The sequence below is a fragment of the Ovis aries genome, chromosome 15 (assembly GCF_016772045.2).
Source record: "Ovis aries strain OAR_USU_Benz2616 breed Rambouillet chromosome 15, ARS-UI_Ramb_v3.0, whole genome shotgun sequence".
NCBI lineage: Eukaryota > Metazoa > Chordata > Mammalia > Artiodactyla > Bovidae > Ovis > Ovis aries.
Window position 1 is genome coordinate 80,463,998 of NC_056068.1, and position 16,993 is coordinate 80,480,990.

General features: G+C 39.9%; 1 pseudogene; it reads right to left on the reverse strand.

Moving 5' to 3' along the window:
- Positions 1–192: 192 nt before the first annotated feature.
- Positions 193–15,692, reverse strand: LOC114118576 (olfactory receptor 5B12-like; annotated as a pseudogene).
- Positions 15,693–16,993: the final 1,301 nt, after the last annotated feature.

The following is a 16,993-nucleotide window of genomic DNA, read 5'->3' on the forward strand; positions in this document are numbered from 1 at the left end:
TCATATGTGAGTGGATCTTAAATCAGAGATTGAATCAATGAAAAAAAAAGTAAACACCCTACTGTGATGTTGTTCTTCAGTGTTTGGCCAGAATTCGTAAAATTCCCTAGAAATAGGAAGAAACTGAAGGGAAAAAATGCTATTGGAATCAGCTTACTGAAATTCTACTCTCTGATCTCCTGATCACTCTTCTTAGGTAAGAACTCTTTGAACTTTGATATCTTCATCTATAAGATGGAAATAATAGAAAGTTACACCCTCACTTAAGACTCTTGCTATGATAAGAAAATGAAGTCCAAAAGTACCTCATACTTGGTAAAGGGTGACCGTCACAATCACAGTCGTCATCACAGTTATTTCGGGCTGTTTTCCCTGGACATTGTTGAATGTTCTTAGCAATATCACACTTTGGGGGCAGGTCATTGTTGCTACTAGATGGTTAAGAGATGAAAAGAAAAATAAATGGTCAAAGTAACTCTGACTCTTCGACTGCACTCTCTGCTATGATAACAATTGAGGTCATGTGGAAACCAGAAGGGAGTTATGTAGTCACGGAACTCTCAGGGGGCAAACCCCCATGACGGCTACAAACCTTATTATCTCACCTAACCAGGGGACATGTGATTGAAGTGTCTGCGGGGATCCAGCTCTGCTTGCTGAGGGAGACCATGAATGTATTTATACGATTTGCAGGAAATCTTGATGATGCACAAAATCACCCACCGCATGATCTCTGGGGCTGCAATTTGACATAAATATTGAGGGATGGGGTAAGAACTCTGTAATTAAAAAAGCAAAGTGAAATTAGTTCTTCACTTTGTTGTTGTTCAGTTGCTCAGCCGTGCCCAGCTCTTTGCGACCCCATGGACTGCAGCAGCCCAGGCTTCCCTGTCTCCCCAAGTTCACTCAAACTCGTGTCCACTGAGTCAGTGATGCCATCCAACCGTCTCTTCCTCTGTTGCCCCCTTCTTCTCTTGCCCTCACTCTTTCCCAGCACCAGGGTCTTTTCCAATGTGTCGGTTCTTCACATCATGTGACCAAAGTATTAATTCAGATGACCATTATATCTGCTACTGTAGGTAAGAATGCCTTAAGAAATGGAGCAGCCCTCATAGTAACAAAACAAAACAAAACCAGTCTGAAATGCAGTACTTGGGGGAAACCTCAAAAATGACAGAATTATCGCACTTTGTTTCCAAGGCAAACCATTGACTATCACAACAATCCAAGTCTATGCCCCAACCACTATGCTAAAGAAGCTGAAGGTGAACAGTTCTATGAATACTTACAAGACCTTCTAGAACTATTAAAAACAGCTATATATGTGTCCTTTTCATCATGAGGGATTGAAAAGCAAAAGTAGGAAGTCAAGAGACACCTGAAGTAACAGGTAAGTTTGGTCTTGGAGTACAAAATGAAGCAGGGTAAAGGCTAATGAGTTTTGTCAAAAGAACGCATTGGTCATAGCAAACACCTCTCCCAACAACACAAGAGACTACTCTACACATGGACATAACCAGATGGTCAATACCAAACTCAGACTGATTATATCCTGTGCAGCAGAAGATGGAGAAACTCCACGCAGTCAGCAAAAGCAAGACCTGGCATCGGCTGTGGCAGATCATGAGCTCCTCCAACATTCAGACTCAAACTGAAGAAAGTACTAAAAACCACAAGGCCATCCAGATCAGACAGATCAGGTCCCTTATGATTATACAGTGGAGGTGACAAATGGATTCAAGGGTTTATATCTGGTAGATCAGTTCAGTTCAGTTCAGTTCAGTCACTCAGTTGTTTCCGACTCCTTGCAACCCCATGAATCGCAGCACGCCAAGCCTCCATGTCCATCACCATCTCCCGGAGTTCACTCAGACCCACGTCCATTGAGTCTGTGATGCCATCCATGCCATCCTCTGTCATCCCCTTCTCCTCCTGCCCCCAATCCCTCCCAGCATCAGAGTCTTTTCCAGTGAGTCAGCTCTTTGCATGAGGTGGCCAAAGTACTGGAGTTTCAGCTTTAGCATCATTCCTTCCAAAGAAACCCCAGGGTTGATCTCCTTCAGAATGGACTGGTTGGATCTCCTTGCAGTCCAAGGGACTCTCAAGAGTCTTCTCCAACATCACAGTCCAAAAGCATCAATTCTTCGGCGCTCAGCCTTCTTCACAGCCCAACTCTCACATCCATACATGACCACATAAAAAACAATAGCCTTGACTAGATGGACCTTAGTCAGCAAAGTAATGTCTCTGCTTTTGAATATACTATCTAGGTTGGTCATAACTTTTCTTCCAAGGAGTAAGTGTCTTTTAATTTCATGGCTGCAGTCACCATCTGCAGTGATTCTGGAGCCCAAAATAAAGTCTAACACTATTTCTACTGTTTCCCCATCTATTTCCCATGAAATGATGGGACCGGATGCTATGATCTTCATTTTCTGAATGTTGAGTTTTAAGCCAGCTTTTTCACTCTCCTCTTTGACTTTCATCAAGAGGCTTTTGAGTTCCCCTTCACTTTCTGCCATAAGGGTGGTGTCATCTGCATATCTGAGGTTATTGATATTTCTCCTGGCAATCTTGATTCCACCTTGTATTTCTTCCAGTCTAGTGTTTCTCACGATGTACTCTGCATATAAGTTAAATAAGCCAGGTGACAATATACAGCCTTGATGTACTCTTTTTCTTATTTGGAACCAGTCTGTTGTTCCATGTCCAGTTCTAACTGTTGCTTCCTGACCCGCATACAGATTTCTCAAGAGGCAGGTCAGGTGCTCTGGTATTCCCATCTCTTTCAGAATTTTCCACAGTTTATTGTGATCCACACAGTCAAAGCCTTTGGCATCGTCAATAAAGCAGAACTAGATGTGTTTTCTGGAACTCTCTTGCTTTTTCCATGATCCAGCAGATGTTGGCAATTTGATCTCTGGTTCCTCTGCCTTTTCTAAAACCAGCTTGAACATCAGGGAGTTCACGGTTCACGTATTGCTGAAGCCTGGCTTGGGGAATTTTGAGCATTCCATTACTAGCGTGTGAGATGAGTGCAACTGTGCGGTAGTTTGAGCATTCTTTGGCATTGACTTTCTTTGGAATTGGAATGAAAACTGACCTTTAGAAGGCCTGAAAAACTATGGACAGAGGTGATGATCAAAACCATCCCAAAGAAAAATGCAAGAAGGCAAAGTGGTTGTCTGAGAAGGCTTTACAAATAGCTGAGAAGAAAGTGAAAGGCAAGAGAGAAAGGGGAAGACATAGTCATCTGAATGCAGAGTTCCAGGGAACTGCAAGGAGAGATAAGAAAGTTTTCCTAAGTGAACAATGCAAAAAAAATGAAGGAAAACAATACAATAGGAAAGGCTAGAGCTCTCTTCAAGAAAAATGGAGATATCAAGGGAATATTTCAGGCAAGGATGGGCAAGATAGAAGATAAAAACAGTAAGGACCTAACAGAAGCAGAAGAGATTAAGAAGTGGCAAGAATACACAGGTGAACTATTTTAAAAAAAGGTATTAAAGACCTGTGTAACCCTGATGGTGTGATCTCTCACCTAGAGAAAGACATCCTAGAGTGGGAAGTCAAATGAGCCTTAGGAAGCATTACTATGAACAAAGTTAGTGGAGGTGATAGATTCTAGCTGAGCTATTTCAAGTCCTAGAAGATGATGCTGTGAAAGTGCTGCACTCAATATGCCAGCAAATTTGGGAAACTCAACAATGGCCACAGGACTGGAAAAGGTCAGTTTTCATGCTAATACAAAAGACAGGCCATGCCAAAAAATGTTCCGACTACCCTGCTATCGCACTCATTTCATATGCTAACAAGGTAATGCTCAAAATCGTTCAAGTTAAGCTTCAACAGTACATGAACCAAGAACTTCCAGGTTTACAAACTAGATTTAGAAAAGGCAGAGGGACCAGAGATCAAGTTGCCAACATTTGCTGAGTTATAGAAAAAGCAAGAGAATTTCAGAAAAACATCTACTTCTTCCCATTGACTATGCTAAAGCCTTTCACTGTGTGAAAGTAATAATCACTCAGTCATGTCTGACTCGGTGTGACCCCATGGACTGTAGTCTGCCAAGCTCACTTTAACCTGCCAGGCTCCTCTGTCCATGGAATTCTCTAGGCAACAATACTGCAGTGGGTAGCCATTCCCTCCTCTAGGGAATCTTCCCAGCTCAGGGATCAAACCCAGTTCTCCTGAATTGCCAGGAGAATTCTTGACCATCTGAGCCACCAGGGAAGTGGATCACAACAAACTGGAAAATTTTTAAAGAGATGAGAATACCAGACAGCCTTACTTGCCTCCTGAGAAACCTGTTATGCAGGTCAAGAAGCAAAAGTTAGAACCAGACATGGAACAATGGACTGGTTCAAAATTGGGAAAGGAGTACATCAAGTCTGAAGCTCCAATACTTTGGTCACCTGATGCAAAGAGCTGACTCACTGGAAAAGACGTTAATGCTGGGAAAGATTGATGGCAGGAGAAGAGGGTGACCGAGGATGTGAGGGCGTGATGCCATCATTGACTCAATGGAAATGAGTTTGAGCAAACTTTGGGAAATGGTGAAGGGCAGGGAAGCCTGGTGCATTGCAGTCCATGGGTCACAAAGGGTTGGACACGACTTAGTGACTGAAAAGAACAAGGCTGTATATTGCTTCCCTGTGTATTTAACTTATATTCAGAGGACATCATGCAAAATCCTGGGCTGGATGAATCATGAACTAGAGTCAGGGGAAATTTCAGCAACCTTGGGTATGCAGACGATATTCTAACGGCATAGAGTGAAGAGGACCTAAAGAGCCCCTTGAGGGTGAAAGAGGAGAGTGAAAATGCTGGCTTAAAACTCAGTGCTCACCGTGCTGTGCTTAGTGGCTCAGTCATGTCTGACTCTTTGCAACCCCATGGACTGTAGCCCGCCAGGTTCCTCTGTCCTTGGGATTTTCCAGGCCAGAATACTAGAGTGGGTTGCCATGCCCTCCTCCAGGGGATCGTCCCGACCCAGGGATCAAACCCATGTCTCCTGCATTGCAGGTGGATTATTTACTGGGTGAGCCACCAGGGAAGCCCAGAGTGGAAGCTATTTATACAGTGATATTCTGTGCAAAGTTGCTCAGTCATGTCAGAATCTTTGCGACCCCTTGGATTCACTAACATTTACTAACATATGTAAAACAGATAGCCAATGGAAACTTGCTGTATGACTCAGAGAACTCAAACCAGGGCTCTGTAATAACCTAGAGGGGTGGAAATGGTGGGAGGTGGGAGGGAGGTTTAACAGGGAAAGGCCATTATGTACACATATGGCTAATTCATGTTGATGGATGGCAGAAATCAAACCAATATTGTATAACAATCATTAATTAAAAATAAATAAATATAATTTCAAAAATATGGACTAATGCTCACCAGCTAACAAAAAAATGCTGAGTAAGCCGCTTGCTAAACAAGAGTTCAGTTTTAGCTGTGTTGCTAAAGGGTATATGTATTTCTTTTAACAAATTACAGACTATAATTTTATAAATTAGGAAGAAAAAAGTCTGAAAAATAAAAATGTTTTATTTTTTAAATATAAATATTTATTGCTATTTAATATTAATATTAAAATGATATTAATATTAAATACTATTAATACTATTTTTTAAAATGAAAAAACATTCAAAAAGCTCCCAGATGTACTTTGGCCACCTTATATGAAGAGCCGATTCATTTGCAAAGACTGAGATACTGGGAAAGATTGAGGGCAGGAGGAGAAGAGGGCAACAGAGATGAGATGGTTGGATGGCATTGCCGACTCAATGGACATGAGTCTGAGTGAACTCCAAGAGACAGTGATGGACAAGGAAGCCTGGCGCGCTGCAGTCCCTGGGGTCACAAAGAGTCAGACACGACTGAATGAGCAACAGCAACGGTTAGCAATGCTGAGCGTCTCCCTACGCGCCTGCTAGCCATCTGTCTGTCTTTGGGAAAATGTCTGCTCAGGTCTTCTGCCCCTTTGATTCAGTTGTTTGCTGTTCTGATAGTAGGTAGTATGGGCTCCTGGCATATTTTGGATGTTAATTCCTTGTTGGCTGCCTCACTGGCTCGCATTTTCTCCAGCTCCATGCACTGTCTGCATTTTTTTGATGGTTTCCTTTGTTGTGGAAAACATTTTTTAACTTGAAAGCTATTTATTTTGAATTGCTAGACTCTCAATATTTTGAATAAATATTAATTAAAAACACCAATATACTCTTATTTAAACATAATATAAGTGTGCTTTTTGATACAATCTGTTTTATATTTACAATTTTTAAGTGATATTTGGGAATCAAAGCAATGTTTTAACAAAAATTTTAATTTGTGTGTACAAAGAAGTTGTGGCCTAGAGCTTTATTGATAAATTAAAAGATACACAATTTCTTTTTTATGGATCAAAAGAAAAATGTTCTTTTTAATTAGTATGTTCGATTGACAAAATTGGGTTAGTTTCAGGTATATATAATCAAATGATTTGGTGGTTGTATATATACACTTATATATGCATACACTTTATATTCTTTTTTTGCAATTCTTTTCCATTATAGTTTATTACAAGATACTGAATACTGTTGCCTACTCTATGCAATAAATCCTTGTTATTTATCTGTTTTATAAGTGGTAGTGTGTATCTATCAGTCTCATACTCTCGTTTCTCCCTCCCCCTCTTCTTCGGTAATCGTAATCTTGTCTCTATGTCTGTGAGTCTGTTTCTACTTTGTAAATAGGTTCACTTTTACTCTTCTTCAGATCCCACGTATAAGTGATCTCCTACAGCATCTGTCTTTCTCTGACTTGCTTCACTGAGTGTGATAATCTCTAGAGCCATCTTTGTCACTGCAGATAGGATTATTTCATTCTTTTGTTGCTGATTAATATTCCATGTAGATATATATCTTCTTTATCCATTTGTATGTCAATGAGCACTTAGATGGCTTCCAGGTCTTGGTTATTGTAAACAGTGCTACCAGGAACATTGGAGCGGATGTATCTTTCTGATCTAGAGCTTTTGTCTTTACTGGATAAGTGCCCAGGAATGCAATTGCTGAATCATATGCTAGATCTATTTTCAGTTCCCTAAGTAACTTCCATTCTGTTTTGCATAATCACTGCAAAAATTCACATTTTTAGCAATGGTGTAGGAGGGTTCCCTTTTCTCCACATCCTCTACCTTTTTTATTTGTAGACTTTTTGATGATAGCCATTTGGGTGGGTGTGAGATGATATCTCATTGTAGCTTTGATTTGCATTTTTCTGTTAGTTAATGATGTTGACCATCTTTTCATGTGCCTGCTGACCACCTGTAAGTCTTCTTTGGAGAAATGTCTGTTTAGGTCTTCTGACTATTTTTAAAATTGGTTTGTTTATGAGTTTGTTGTTGTTGTTGTTGAGTTACATAAGCTTTTTCTATATTTTGAGAATTAATCTCTTGTTGGTCACATTGCTTGCAAAATTTTTCTCCCAGTCTGTGGGTGTTTTTTAAAAAAATTTATTTATTTTAATTGGAGGCTAGTTACTTTACAATATTGTATTGGTTTTGCCATACATCAACATAAATCCACCACGGGTATACACATGTTCCTCATCCTGAACTTCCCTCCCACCTCCAAAAGCTTGTAAGTTTAATTATACTTCATTTGTTTATTTTTGCTTTTATTTATTTTCCCTTGGAAGACTGAACCTAGAAAATATTGCTACAACTTATGTTAAAGACTTTTTCACTTATTTCTCTTCTAGAAATTTATAATTTCAGGTCTTATGTTTAACTTTCTTTGAGTTTATTTTTGTATGTGGTATGAGAGACTGTTTTAATCTTATTGTTTTATAAATGTCCAATTTTTCTACCACCACTTTCTGAAAAGATTGTCCTTTTTTCACTGTATATTCTTACTCTCTTTGTAACTGATTAATTGACCATAACTGTGTGGGTTTGTTTTGAGTTCTCTGTTCTAGGCCATTGATTTGTGTGTCCATTTTTGTGCCAATATCTGCTACTTTGATTACTGTACCCTTACAGTACAATCTGAAGTCTGGGAGCGTGATACCTCCAGCTTTGTTCTTTTCTCAAAAATTGCTTTGCCAATTATGGGTCTTTTGTGGATCCATATAAACTTTAGGGTTATCTGTCCTAGTTCTGTAAAAAGGTCATGGGCACTTTGACAGAGATTGCATTAACTGTATATTTCTTTGGATACCATGGCAATTTTAATAGCCTTAATTCTTCCAACTCAAGAGCATGGGCTACACTCTTTCCATTTCTTTACATCATTTTCAGTTTCCTTCACTGGTGTTTAATAGTTTTCAGAGTACAAGTCTTTCACGTCCTTGATAGAATTTATTTCTAGATATTGTAGGTTTTTTGATGTGACTTTAAATTGGACTATTTATTTTCTCTTTCTGATATTTCATTACTAGTGTACATATATCTAGCAGATTTCTGGATATTAATCTTGTATCCACTTAATAGTTGTAATAGTTTTTTGGTTTTTTTTGGAAGAAGGACTTTTACACAATATAAAATATCATATATTATCTTCAAAAGTGACAGTTTTACTCTTCCCTCCAATTTGAATAACTTGTAATTTTGTTTCTTGTCTGATTTCTGTTGCTAGGACTCCCAAAACTATATTAAATGGAAGTGGTGAGGGGGCATTCTTGTCAAATCAAACTGGAAAGCTTTCAGATTTTCACCATTGTGTATTGTGTTGGCTGTGGTTTTGCTATCAAATGGCTTTATCATGTTGAGATTTGTTCCCTCTCTATCCACTTGGATGAGATTTTTTTTTTTAATCATGAATGGACAATAGATTTTGTCAAATTCTTGGCTTGCATCTACTGAGATTATCATGTGATGCAATTAAAAAATTTTTTTTCATTAAAAAAATTTTTATTGGAGTGTAGTTGATATACAATGTTGTGTGAGTTTCAGGTATACAGCAAAGTGAATCAATTATACAAATACCCACTCTTTTTTTAGACTCTTTCCCCATATAGGCTACTATGTGATTTTTACACTTTTCTTTTATTAATGTGCTGTCCCACATGGATTTCTGTATGATGAGCCATCCATGTGACCATGGAATAAATTAAACTTGTCATGCATGATGTTAAGTCTTCAACTTGCCTTAAAAGCTATCTTTATAATTGTTATCATAACTCCGAATGATTCATAGTGCCTTAATATGCCAAAATTTAAAAGCCAAGATAGGTTATTCTTGGAGATTGGCAAGGACCAACAAGGTCAACCTCTAATTTGAGCCCAAATGCCTGTCTATAATTTGGTGGCCTGGATGCCTACATGAAGGAGGGAGCATTAACGGAGTACAAGGTTGATCATCTGAAGATAGACTGAAGCCTTACTTTAAAATTAAGTGCTATTTTTTTCAGTGAATTAAAATATGCCATTATTCTCATTTCTCTTACTCTGGTCTGATATTTTAAAATTTTCTTATGAAGATGCAACTTCTGCATAATGAGTTGATAAAGACAAAAATTGAGCTAATTAAAGATGACCATATAATGATGTTCATTATCACTGAAACAAGAACAGAAACAAACAAAAATTAAGCAAGAAACCTACACCCAGACTATTTGAAACCAAGTTTACATTTAAGAATGAATTATCAGATATCATAATCACTGCTTTGAATTATACTATGGAAATAAAGTAATCCCATTCATCTTTGAACTCATTTTTCTGTCACTCAAGGATGTGTGAGTTACACTGGGTTGCACAAATGGTGTTTCTTTGGGCATGTATTTAAATATGCATTGAATAAGGTGAGACTGGGGATGATCGTGAGAAATAACAAAATGCAGCTAAGAAGAAACCAGGCACTAAGACTTCTAGGTTCAAGGTTGATGTTCCTAAGCTATTATTCCTGAGATATCATATTTTTAAGCCATTTGTGTCATAGACTTAGTAAAAAACTCGAGAAAGTACATCAAAAATTTGCATAATATTGGCCTATACTTCCCATAACTTGATCTGACCTGTATGAAACCACCTTATTGTTGCATCTATATAATTAAGATATGAATGCTATAGAAGACGTTGCTTTCCCCGCAGCCTGTTTTAAGGCCCTCTTGACCTCTTTGTTCCTTAGACTCTCTGTTCTATTGTCTAAAGGGATTCAGCATGGGGATGACTATGGCGTAGAACACAGACACCATTTTCTCTGTGTTCATGGAGTGGCGGGAGCTGGGCTGTAGGTACATGAAGGAACCTGTCCCATAAAAGATGGAGACAGCAGTGAGGTGGGAAGCACAGGTGGAAAAGGCCTTCTGATGTCCTTCAGATGAGCGCACCCTCAGAATGGTGACAAAGATAAACAGGTAAGAGATCAAGATGATTAGGACAGAAGAGATGATATTGAATCCTGCCAAAATGAAAAACACCATCTCACTTCTGCTGCTGTCTGAGCATGAGAGAGCCAGGACAGGAGTAGCATCACAGAAAAAGTGACCAATCACCCGGATCTGCAGAAAGGGAGACTGAATATGTTCCAAGTGTGCACAGAGGCCTCCAGAACACTAAGAACATAGGCGCCTACAACCATCCAGGAACACACTCTTGGTGTCATGATGTTGGTGTAATGGAGTGGCTTGTACACTGCTGCATGACGGTCATAGGCCATTGAGGCCAAGAGAAAACTTTCTGTAATGAGAAAGACTGCAAAGAAGAAAAACTGAGCAGCACAAGCTTTGTAGGAAATGGCCTCGTCTCCTGTGAGGAAGCCAGCCATCACTTTGGAAGTGACGGCTGTGGAGTAAGCAAAGTCCACCAGGGAGAGGTGGCTGAGGAAGACGTACATAGGAGTGTGGAGACAAGAGTCCAGCAGGATCAGTGTGATCACCCCCAGGTTCCCAACCAGAGTGAGGAGGTAGATGAGCGTGAACACCAGAAAGAGCGGGATCTGCAGCTGTGGGTCATCAGTTATCCCGGCAAGAACGAACTCAGTCACGACTGTGCTGTTCTCTGTGGGGGTTATTTGTACGTTATATGAGTGTCCTATAGCAATTAAAAAAAAAAAGTGTTAAGTAACTGAGTTAGAACTATCACAGTGTCCAGTGTATGGATATGGACTTGGACCATAAAGAAAGCCAAGTGCCAAAGAATTGGTGCTTTTGAACTGTAGTGTTGGAGAGGACTCTTGAGAGTCCCTTGGTCTGTAAGGAGATCCAACCAGTCCATCCTACAGGAAATAAGTCCTGAATATACATTGGAGGGACTGATGCTGAAACTGAAGGTCCAATACTTTGGCCACCTGATGTGAAGAACTGACTCACTAGAAAAGATCCTGATGCTGGGAAGGACTAAGGCAGGAGGAGAAGGGGACAACAGAAGATGAGATTGTTGGATGGCATCACTGACTCGATGGACATGAGGTTGAGCAAACTCTGGGAACTGGTGATAGGGAAGCCTGGCATGCTGCAGTCCATGCAGTCGCAAAGAGTCAGACATGACTGAGGAACTGAACTGAACTGAGCTGAATATTTTACATCAGAAGTCTGTGACTCTCATTGGGCCTCATAACAAAACTGCATTTTTAAAGTGATAGGCTTCCCAAGTGGCTCAGTGGTAAAGAATCCACCTGCCACACAGGAGATGCGGGCTCAATCCCCAGGCTGAGAAGATTCCCTGAAGAAGGAAATTGCAACCCACTCCAGTATTCTTGCTGGGAAATCTCATGGACAGAGAAACCTGGAGGACTACAGTCCATGGAGTTGCCAAGAATCAGTTACGACTCAGAGACTAAAGAGCAACAACAACAGGAAACTAGACTATTCTAGCTTAAAAGATTTTGTAGATAATGCAAACTGATCTTCTATCCTAGCAAATGATAAAATTTAAATTCAGAAATAGAGGTAACATGAAAAATTACAGGATCTTTACTAAATGAGATATGTTGGCATCACAAGTCAGACTTTACAAACTGATACAGAATGTTCATGTAATAAAATAGGTTACTGCAATTTACTTCATTTCACTACTATTGTATCAAGGGGAATATAATTGATCTTCTGACAACAGAAGTTTTAATATATCATATTCTACGCTCCTTATTGCAAAATTCAGACTTATATTGAAGAAAGTATGAAAACCACTAGACCATTCAGGAGGCAGTGATCAAGATCATCCCCAAGAAAAACAAATGCAAAAAGGCAAAATGGTTGTGGGCCTTAGGAAGCATCACTATGAACAAAGCTAGTGGAGGTGTAGAAATTCCTGCTGAGCTATTTGAAATCCTAAAAGATGGTACTGTGAGAGTGCTGCACTCAATATGCCAGCAAATTTGGAAAACTCGGCAGTGGCCATAGGACTGGAAAAAGTCAGTTTTCATTCCAATCTCAAAGAAAGGCAATGCCAAAGAATGATCAAACTACCACACAATTGCACTCATCTCACATGCTGGCAAAGTAATGCTCAAAATCCTCCAAGCCAGGCTTCAACAATATGTGAACCATGAATTTCCAAATGTTCAAGCTGTATTTTAAAAGGCAGAGAAATTGCCTTTTTTAAACCAGAGATCAAATTGCCAACATCCATTGGATCATCGAAAAAGCAAGAGAGTTCCAGAAAAACATCTGCCTCTGCCTTACTGACTATGCCAAAGCCTTTGACTGTGTGGATCACAGCAAACTGTGGAACATTCTTAAAGAGATGGGACCACCAGACCACCTTTCCTGCCTCCTGAGAAATCTGTATAGAGGTCAAGAAGCAACAGTAAGAACCAAACAAGGAACAACAGACTGGTTCCAAACTGGGAAAGGAGTATATCAGGCTGTATATTGTCACCCTGTTTTCTTAAGTGCAGAGTACATCATGAGAAATGCTGGGCTGGATGAAGCATGAACTAGAATCAAGATTGCTGGGAGAAATTATCAATAACCTCAGATATGCAGATGACACCACCCTTATGGCACAAAGTGAAGAGGAACTAAAGAGCCTCCTGATGAAAGTGAAAGAGGAGAGTGAAAAAGCTGGCTTAAAATTCAACATTCAGAAAACTAAGATCATGACATCCAGCCCCATCACTTCATGGCAAATAGATGGGGAAATAGTGGAAACTGACAGATTTTATTTTGAGGGGCTCCAAAATCACTGCAGATGGTGACTGCAGTTATGAAATTAAAAGATGCTTGCTCCTTGGAAGAAAAGCTATGACCAACCTAGATAGCATATTGAAAAGTAGAGACATTACTTTGCCAACAAAGTTCCATCTAGTCAAAGCTATGGTTTTTCCATTAGTCATGTATAGATGCGATATTTGGACTATAAAGAAAGGTGAGCACTGAAGAATTGATGCTTTTGAACTGTGGCATTGGAGATGACTCTTGAGCGTCCGTTGGACTGCAAGGAGATCAAACCAGTCAATCCAAAAGGAAATCAACCCTAAATACTGTTTGGAAGGACTGATGCTGAAGCTGAAACTTCAATACTTTGGCCACCTGATGTGCAGAACTGACTCATTGGAAAAGACCCTGATGCTGGGAAAGATTGAAGGTGGGAGGAGAAGGGGACAACAGAAGATGAGAGGTTGGATGGCATCACTGACTCAATGGACCTGAGTTTGAGAAAGTCCAGGAATTGGTGATGGACAGGGAGGCCTGGTGTGCTGTAGTCCATTGGGTTGCAAAGAGTCAGACATGACTGAATGACTGAACTGAACTGAGTCTTCAATAGCCTCAGAGGGCAATAGGAAACATGCTCAGTCATTTCTGACTCTTCTGACCCCATGGCCTTAGCCTGCCTGGCTCCTCTGTCTATGGTATCCCAGCCAAGAATACTGAAGTGGGTAGCCATTTCCTTCTCCAGGAGATCTTCCAAACCCAGGAATCAAACCTGGGTCTCCTGTGTTTTGGGCAAATTGTTTACCATCTGAGCCAGATCCCTGGGTCAGTAGGATACATAGAATGTATAATTGCGATGCAATGGGCTACTGTAGAAAATCCTGTAGAAAGAATAAAGACATGCAGAGAATAAACATTGAAAGTGGGATTCCAAGCTAGAGACGTCTGGATGCACAGTCCCGCCCCATCCTGTACTAGATGGCTGACCTTGGGTATTGCTCAATATCATTTGCCCATCAGTTTTTTTTTCTTGAGCTCATCATCAAACTGGAACGACAATGCAGACTGGCATGGCAGGCTGTTACACACTATGACCAGGACAGAGTTATTTGTTTCCGTATTGACTAGAGGAGTGGATGTTGTAATCGAGGAATTCCAGATGACTGTAAATCAAACACCCTATATCCTCACTCACTCCATTTGCTTCTGCTCCAGTTGCTCCCCCTGTCATATTCCATTTATGCCTTCCTCTGATTCTCACACAATATTTCTCCTCTGCTCAGATAGTGGTCAGCACAGCTATACCCAGTATGAATTAATTTATTTCCTGAGTCATCCTGTGTATTAGCTAAGGTTTCTGAGCCTCAGTTTCTCCATATCTAAAGTGGATACAACAATATTTCATGGCACCTAGTAGGATTCAATCAATGCAGATAATCTTACAGTTAGAAGATAGTGATGGAAGCTATCAAGGGACCTAATATGTAAGGTCCTGAGGTTAAGGAAAGCTCGCATGTCAAGAATGAAGTCTGGGATGCTATAATTTCACCCAGTTCATTTTCTCTGCGTTAATCTCATTAATCTATGCAACAGATAATGATGATGTGAAGCAGGGTGGTAGCAAGAAAGGCAAGGAGACATTGCCAAACTCTAGATATATTTCTATAAAGTAGAGCTTGCTGGATTTCCTGATGTAGTAAACATAAGATATTAGAGAAAGAGGGAAAAATGATGATTCCATTTGTTCGTATAAATCGTGAAGGGAATTGAATAGAAGAATCAGATGTTTGAGGAAGAACAAGAATGACGATTTCAGATTAGTCATGGTGAGTTGGAAATTCTTCTTGGCCATCTAACTTAGAAGTGCTGCATAAACCATTGGACTGGTTGCATCAGGATTTATTAATTCTAATTATATTGGCAATTTGATACTGATTTAACCTTCATATATCATATTAAATCCACACAACTAACTCAGACCATTAAAGGCAAGAGTTTAGAGAAAAAAATCAGAGTATGATAATGTTACAACTTTAAGAACATGGGGCAATAAAGCATTAAGAGGAAAGCGGGAATGAAAATTGTCACCACGGAGATAGCTGCGAGGGAAGCCCTGTCCCAGGACAGATTTCAGGTGGACTAGTTGGTAAAGGGAGCATCCAGATATCCTGGTTATGCTGAGAAATGTAAATCCTCCTGTAAATTCCAGAAGGAACAGTAGAGTGATTCCAGGATTCGGGCAGGAGTGGCTGCTGGGTTTAGAAAGAGGGATATGAAGAGATGTGGAACATTATCTAACAGGAGTTTAGGGCTGACTTGAATTCCTCAGCTTGGTGAATGACACACCAATAGAGAATCAGGAGATTAGTCCTCAGGTCTAATCTCTAGATTAGTCCTCAGGTCTAATCTCTAGATTAGATGGTCTAGAGGGTGGCAACCAGGCTAGGAGGTTGCGGGGTGGAAGGGGAGGGGGCAGGTCTTGGCAGGAGCCTGTAGCTGTCCATTCCCTCTCTACTCTTGCCAGTGGTGGTAGGGGGGCCACTGGGAGGCATTATCATTCAGAGAAGACACCCTCTTGGTTCCTACTTACTTTGATCAATACTCATATTAGATGTCCCCCAAATGTGGGGTGGGGGTAGAATGCACTGAAAACGTTTCATTTTGTTTTTTTTTTTACCATCTTTCTTCTCAACAAAATGAAGGAGTGAGTCTTAATCCTGCACCTTGCTGCAGGGGAGAAAAAATAGTTTCAAGCACATTCCTGTGTTAACATTAATCTAGTAAAAAGGTAGAATTATAAAATGTCTTTAAATCATGTATTGACTTTTTAGCAATCTTTTTTACATTTTTTTTGTTTGGGCCACCACATATTGGATATTCAGAACATAATTTAAAAGGGTACAAGGTGTTCTGTGCCCTTAGTACAATTCAAATTTGTTCTTCAAAGAATAACATGAGTTTCAATATTTCCATGAAGTCTTCAAAAACTCCTCCTCTCTAACCACTGCCATTCTGTTATAACCTATGGAGCACCACTGGTCACTTTGTTACTTGTAATAATTTGTTTTGTCTTAATTTAAGCTGTATCTCCCATATAGGACTTCAATACTATATAAGCAGATGTACAAGCTTAAATAATGAACTAATCTATGGTAGCTAGAAACTACTGAGCCCTTTCTATTTTCAGGGGACCTCATGCATGCTATACCTCCACTGATTTATCTCCCAACCATGTGAGATATTATTCCCGTTTAACATATGGGGAAACTGAAGCTTGCTGACAAGGAGTTACACAATGAAGTCCATTAAACTATCTAATAGCAGAGCTGTTATTTGAATTAATGTCATTTTGAATCAAAGCTTGAGATTTTGAACACTAAGAAATATTTTCCTCATATTTTATATGTAATCTCTTACCCCAGCCCTGGACACAGAAATGTTGTTTATTACATTGGCCTATTTGTGAATGAATAAAGAAAGCTGAGCTCCGAAGAACTGATGCTTTTGAACTGTGGTGCTGAAGAAGACTCTTGAGAGTCCCTTGGACTGCAAGGAGATCCAACCAGTCCATCCTAAAGGAAATCAGTCCTGGATGTACATTGGAAGGACTGATGCTAAAGCTGAAACTCCAATACTTTGGCAAACTGATAGGAAGAGCTGACATAGAAAAGACCCTCATGTTGGGAAAGATTGAGGGCAGGAGAAGTGGATGACAAAGGATGAGATGGTTGGATGGCATCACCAACTCGATGGACATGAGTTTGTGTAGGCTCCAGGAGTTGATGACGGACAGGGAAGCCTGGTGTGCTGCAGTCCATGGGGTTGTAAAGAGTCAGACATGACTGAGCGACTGCACTGAACTGAGCTGATTCATGAATGACTAACTTATTGAGTATGTTATTCACAA